This window comes from Kryptolebias marmoratus, linkage group LG23 (genome assembly GCF_001649575.2).
Source record: "Kryptolebias marmoratus isolate JLee-2015 linkage group LG23, ASM164957v2, whole genome shotgun sequence".
Classification (NCBI taxonomy): domain Eukaryota; kingdom Metazoa; phylum Chordata; class Actinopteri; order Cyprinodontiformes; family Rivulidae; genus Kryptolebias; species Kryptolebias marmoratus.
The window spans coordinates 4460672-4467408 of record NC_051452.1 but is presented as its reverse complement, the minus strand read 5'-3'; the positions used below and the strand labels follow the sequence as shown (position 1 = coordinate 4467408).

Below are 6737 nucleotides of genomic sequence, written 5' to 3'. Positions count from 1 at the left end.
ACGGCTGAGACAGTGGGGGCTCAAACCGGCAACCCTGCGGTTACAGGACGAACCCCCACCTCCTGAGCCACTACTGCCCCAGTGGCTCAGGAGTAATAACACAGAGGTTTGTTTGTTTGAGAAAACAGTGATAAATTAATCAAACAGTCTAATACAAAGGTGTAGAGGTTTAATATTTGCTAATGAAGCATTTTTTCACACCTGTTTGTTTTTGAGAATGAGTTGTTTTAAAACTGGCCCATGTTTGACTAGTCAGTAGTCTAGCCTGGATGAAGACTTTTGCCTTTTTCTCCATACTCCATGTCTCTGACTTATTTTACAGTTCATAAGGTACTAACTATTGATAACTTATTGGCAGAACATCACTTCATAAATGAGTAGATTATACCATTAAGTGTCAATGATAAATCTTCTAAATTCCTGATATTGTGAGTGCTGAACAGTGTCTTCATGGATGAGGAGGAATGAACTGCTGAAACAACTCAATCACCCTGAGACAACCTCAGTCTTCTACTGTCTCCTACAGCTCTCAGTCAGCTTGTCTGCTTTAAATACATTCACACATACAGTCAGCAGGACAAACTGTGCAGCAGCAAAATCTAAAGTATACACACTTTTTTGTGTTTTTCTTCATTATATATTTCATTTCCACACCTAGAAATATTTTTAGAGCTTAGATTCTTTATTGATTCAGTCTGCCACCCATTCAGGCTTCCCTCCTTCCCCTATACCATCCTGTATTCATTCCTTTCATACCCATCGCTCTCATTTCCTCCTCCTTTTCATTCCTCGTTTCATTCCCACACCTCCTCCACTTCCACTCTCCCTCTTTCCTTCCTCCTGTCTTTTCCAGCCCCACTTCACCACTCCCTCCTAGAAGAGAGGACAGAGAGATGAGACCTCCTGTTGGCAGTGGGAGAAAAGGGAGAGACCATCACTTCCCAGACAGAGGGATGCAGCAAAGGTATAGGTTAGAAAGTAACAGTATAGGCCAGTTTTGTCCTCCCTCCACCTTGTCCTCCCTCTCTGCATTCCCCCCTCCCCCTCCCCCCTTTCCTATGCCAGGGTGGTATGACCTGCTGGATTACAAAACAGCCCTCCTATATGTCTCCCTCCTTTCTGTGCCAGCTAGAAGAAAAGCGATACCAAGCTCCTAGAACACTAGTGAGGCTGGCAGAAAGGGGGAGGGGGTGTAAAGGATGAAAGGGAGGGGGGGTGGGAGAAGCAGAGCAAAGAAAGTATGAGAGTGAGGAAGACTGAGTAACAGGAAGAATTATACGGAGATAAAAGAAAAGTGAGCAGGAGTGGGATGGTAAGAGGGGAGATTTAAACAATAGTAAATATTTTGTAGATGAAGGCTTTGGGAGGAGTGTAATGCTGAGAAGCATCTGCGCTGTCAGAGCATGTTCAGCCCGCAGGGACTGCTGGGGGGTAAGTCTCACACACTACACTTCCAAACATACAACTTCATCTGGGGCCACTAGGGCTGCATGATATGTGAAAAACTTGCAATATTATTGTTGATATTTTACTCTTCACTTTCTCTTCTGCCATCACCAGCATCTAACCCAGGTGTCAGCATAAATGCCAGTCAGAGTCTGTCGAACTGACCAAATATAGTATTATTATTATTATTATTATTATTATTATTATTATCACACAGAACATGAATGCACGGTACTTGAAATTTAACAGCCTATGATTTCTTGCAGTCCTTTGCAATATTGATTTTGCGCTCACTGATATCGTGATGACAATAAATATTCAATATGTTGTGCAGCCCCAGTGTCCACCTGCTTTTCTGTGAGGCCTAAGTGTGTGTATGTATGTGTATTAATGGGCATTAATTCAGTCAGGTAAACTAGTTTGATGAGTAGATCTGTTTAGATCTTGGCAGAACTGCAGGTTAGAAGCTCAGCAGTGTGTTTCAAGAAATGCCTGCACTCTTAGGACTGTAGGAAGAGGTGGGCCTTTTTTAAGATAATATGAATGAAAAAGCAGATCAGGGGGAGAGTTGTCAGGGTATACAGATAATCGCACAACAATGGGAGAGGCAAGCTCTGGCTGCGTGGAATCGATTTCATGTCTCACAGTCTGTCATGAAATCATTATGCAACCTCCAAACACAAAGAGATGCTTTAAGAAACTCAGGGTGTGTGTTTTTAGGTTGTACTTCTGCTGCACTGAGATGCACATGCATTCCCGTGGCTCACAATCGCACTTCTCTTTTCTGTGCACATTCAGCTAAGTTTTAAAATAGCCGAGCAAACTGTGTTAAAGCAGACATTTGAGGAATTTTCAGGCAGTCAGAAAGAAGAATTTGGGATATAAGTTTTCGACAGGCAATGTAGTAGAGAAGCTCCATGGTCTCTGGGAGTTCTTAGGTCATTTGCTGGCCACTCAGATCCCATTGATTCGTGTGTCTGGAAGCAAAGGGGTCGCTTATCCCAGTAGAAGGTTTTATTGTCTAAATGAGAGGCACTCCCACTGATTCTGTTGCTTTAGCCTCCTGTGGTGGGGGAATACAGATAAAGAAGAGGAGGCAAAGCAGTTCTGCAACTCCCAGGTTAATCTGCTGCAGCCATATTAGCTCTGTGACAGGCCTCGAGAGGATGGCCGGGTAGCACAGCTCGTCAGGAGTGTGTTTGGGTGTGGATGGGCAGTCGTCATGGTGAGAGGATGAACTGTAGATATAAATCTGAGTGGGTGGGGATCCCTGTGGAAAGAGCTCATCTGTTCTACAGAGACCAATATGCTTGTTGTCAAATCTGTCTTGAAGTCCATTTAGTTCTTATTGCTCATTAAAAAGTATTCAACCCTCCTGAAGCCCTCAAAAGAGAGACAAAGAAAGGTAGAAAAGCCAAAGGCCACAAGAGGGTTAAATTTTATTAGTGAATGTTCTGCTGCTAAAAGCAGAAGTTGTTGTGTGTTTTATTGATAAGGCCAGTAATGAGCTAGATTAAAGACATAAGCCATAACGCCTGCTGCCTTTCATGCCAGAGTCATAGACTAAGATCCTCTTATTTTGACAAATAACAGCTGTAGCCGTTTTGGTCAAACCTTGAAAATAACACTATGTTCAGTCTCATGATATCTCTAGATGTCATGCTCATAGTAGCTGTTGTGAGTCTGAGCTACTACTATATCAAATTTTAGCTAGGGATCTGTAAAATTTATTGAAATATAGCCATGTATGTGTTCACTGATGTAGATTAGCTGTGGCAGCCATCTTGAATTCGATTGACAACAGTTAATCAGTTGTCGATGTGCATCCAATGAATACTTTCTGAAAGTTTTATTAAAATAAAGCCGGTGGTTTGTGAGATGGCGTGCTAGCAGACAACTCTGAATGGTTAATTTTAAAACAAAGATATGGTTCAATCTCTTTGCACTCAGTGTATATGTTGGGGACCAGTCTCAGCTACTACCACATATTTATGTCTATATCTGTAAAATTGGCTGAGGTATAGACATTTGCTGTATTTTGAAGGGTCAGTTGACTGTGACACACAACTTGCATGAGGTCGACTCACTTCATCAGTTGTAGATCTACATCCAATAATTTCCTTTTGCGAGTTTAATTAAAATGTATCCATTGGTCCGTTACATGTTTAGGTAACTCACAGAAACACTTGACACTCCCAGGGCAACAGTGCTTTGAGCTCATTAACTTCAGCTGCATTTACACTGAAGGTAAAGAGAAAGCATTTCAATAAATGTTAAACAGGAAGTTCTTAAGGACCATTTTAGCACCCAAGGTTACTTTTAGGAAGAAAAATGGTCACATTTGCCACAAGTACCTAAATAATAGAACCTAGACTAGTTGAGCAAAGTTAAATTGAACCTAAAATTGGGATACTTAAAAATAATTTATTAACTCTCTGTGCTCAAATTCCCCTTAAATTCTGACTGGAGAAGCATGCCCAGCACTGGGCAGCTCAGAGGTACATGTCTGTTAGCAGGATATCTCATGAACCACTGGACACTGGAGTCAGCCCGATTCAAGATGGCTGCCACAGTCAGCTGACCTTGCAAAACACTGAATATGTCTAACTCTGTCAATTTTACACATATTGACATAAAATGTGGTCTGGTAGTAGCTGAGACTAATCCCCCAAAATATCCTGAACACTAAAAGATTTTGTAAGACCTTTGTTTACAATCTGGCCATTAACTGCTTAGAGTTAACACTGTCTGTCTGTCTGTTAGCAAAACATCACATGAACCACTAAACACATTTAAAGCCACTTTCACAAAACACGTCAAGCCAGGACTTGGATGCTGTCTGGCTTTAGTGAGATTTCTGAATGGCCTGAGGCGGCATTGGAGATTAAAGTCGACCCACCCCGAAGCACTTTTGTAACGTAACATAGCCGTAACAGTCGAGATGTGAAGAAGTAGACTGACTTGGCAGCTCAGTGATGTGATGTAGTGATAACATTCATGGTCTGTGCGACCATGCATGTTGTAATTATTTAAAAGCCTACACAACAATAACCAGAATCATTACAGAGAAGAAGGTCAGTGATGACAGCAACTTTGCATTCGGTTATAAAAAAATGGTTAATGACAAAAAACTGCTAAACTGAGTTCATTGTGCTTCCAAAATGACACGAGGGAGACCTCCACCACACACCACCTTAATGTGTAGTGCTTCCTGTCACTTTGGGTTCCACTTTATTTCTGAAAGCTTCCATCTTAGTGAGACGTTACTGCTCCATTAGTGATTCATCAACAGTCAGAGGCATCTTAAAGACAGACTGGTCTTTGTGGCCATTGCACTGAACTGTTTTGCGAAAGTGCTGAATAAAACTTTCATGAAACGATCAATGAGTGTATCCTTTTAACTGATGAAATTTTGGAGCCAACCTAATTCAAGATGACTGCTACAGCTAACTGACCTTAAAAACACAAAAAAGGGCTTTAACTCGGTTTCACAGATAGAGCTAAAATTTAACATGGTAGTAGCTGAGTGACATTAAACGCATACCTTGAGTAACATTTTTTTCAAGGTTTGACCAAAATGGCTACAACTTCATCATTTCTCATTATAAGATGATTGTCTGGCATGAAAGACGGCAGGCAATGAGCATTAATTCAAGGAATGCTAGACTTTAATTTGCTGCTTTTGTGACTTTAAGGCTCTCATTTGCCATCAAGCAAATGATCATTTGAAAAGTACAAAGCTGCAACAAACTAATGTGTCACAGTTGCATTCTTCTACTCAATAGAACACTCTCAGCAGAGACAACCCTGCAGTGTAAAACACTTAAATCTCTCATTAACTCACAGTAGTCTGCTGCTTCCCCATTAGGATCTGTTTGGCAGCACACATGGGCTGTAAATAGGTAGAAGCGGTGTATGGAAAAATGGTAAAAGAATCATTTTAAAGTAAGCATTTCTCACACTATAAAAATCCCTTAAATGAATTATATCTGATTGATGAGCTGTAATTGAATCTGGTTGTTGTGCTGAATGCTTGGTCATCCTCCTCTGTTCCCCAGGAGGCTGCAAAGTGCCGCTTACGTTGACTGGGCTGCTGTTTGTTTCTGCAGAGATTACACATTGGTTTCCATACAGGACACTGACCCTGCAGTCTGTCGTTTTGCTGGTTAGCTGTAAATAAAGTGCATCTTTATACTGTGGTTGACACGCTTATTAAAAAACTGCATTTGTGTGATACAAGTGAATTTGGAGGGCTTTATGTAGGCTGAAATGTCACAGCCTCTAAATGAGCAAAATGGTAATCTAAGTGCACAGTACAACCATGTTTTCAATGATTCCCTTCAGTCTAAAACCAGGTCAGAAAAATCCAACAAATGTATCTGACACATATATTGAAGAGTTTCAGTTTCACTCACTGTCTCACACAGTTTATAACAAAGGCTGCACTGAAATAATTTCTGTCATCCACTTTTCAACATCTGCTATTCTTTTTTAAAAAGAATCAGTTGGAATTTTAACGGAAAATTAACATTAAAATGTTCATGCATACATTTTTAGTGACAACTATAAATGTATACAGCCAGAAACAGTAAAACGTCATCATTTAAAGTCATATTTTAGTGTTTTCACAGTAAATCGCCATTAATAGATGTTTCTGCACTGCTCTTTGTAAGTAAATCATTGAAAACATGGTTCATCCTGTGCATAAAAGAAAATTTAAAATTGAATTTATTTAAAAAGGGACTACTAGGATAGTTCAGTCAACTTTAAAGTGGTAATCTGTCTAATAGTCAGGGGTGGCTCGTATAAGTGGATTTGTAGGGCTAAGCCCTCCCTGGTGTTTACAATAAAATAAAAAAAATTAAAAAAAAATTTAAAAATTGTATCATATTTTGTGATATTTACAACAAAACTGGTGCCAAACGGTCTCAAGAAAACCTCAGCGTCTTTCCAAAGGGCTAATTGTTTTCCAACAATTACACAATAAATGTGTAATTGTTTGACCCTCAAGCAGAAACTCTCAGGAGACTAGATTAAGTTTAAGATTTATTGCCAATTTAAGTACTTGAACAATGAAGTGGAAACTGGGTCCGGGACCAAAGAGGACAACAGGAAGGCAGGAGCTCTGGAGACAAACAGGCGACAGATTGTCAGGTTTCTCTGACGTCGAAGAGAAAACAACAGCTTGGTGGAAGACAGACTACAGGACTCAGATATCAGGTAAGTGTATTTATTTACAGTAAGGAGTGAGATGACCGGAATGGAAGTGGAATCTGAAAAGCGGAGGAGAA

General features: G+C 40.3%; 1 long non-coding RNA gene across 1 annotated transcript in view; it reads left to right on the top strand.

The window, feature by feature from the left end:
- Positions 1–1237: 1237 nt before the first annotated feature.
- Positions 1238–6737, top strand: part of LOC119616712 — a 42471-nt gene continuing 36971 nt past the window's right edge. The window contains exon 1 of the long non-coding RNA XR_005232693.1: positions 1238–1431. This is a non-coding gene — a long non-coding RNA (uncharacterized LOC119616712). The remainder of the gene's footprint in view (positions 1432–6737) is intronic.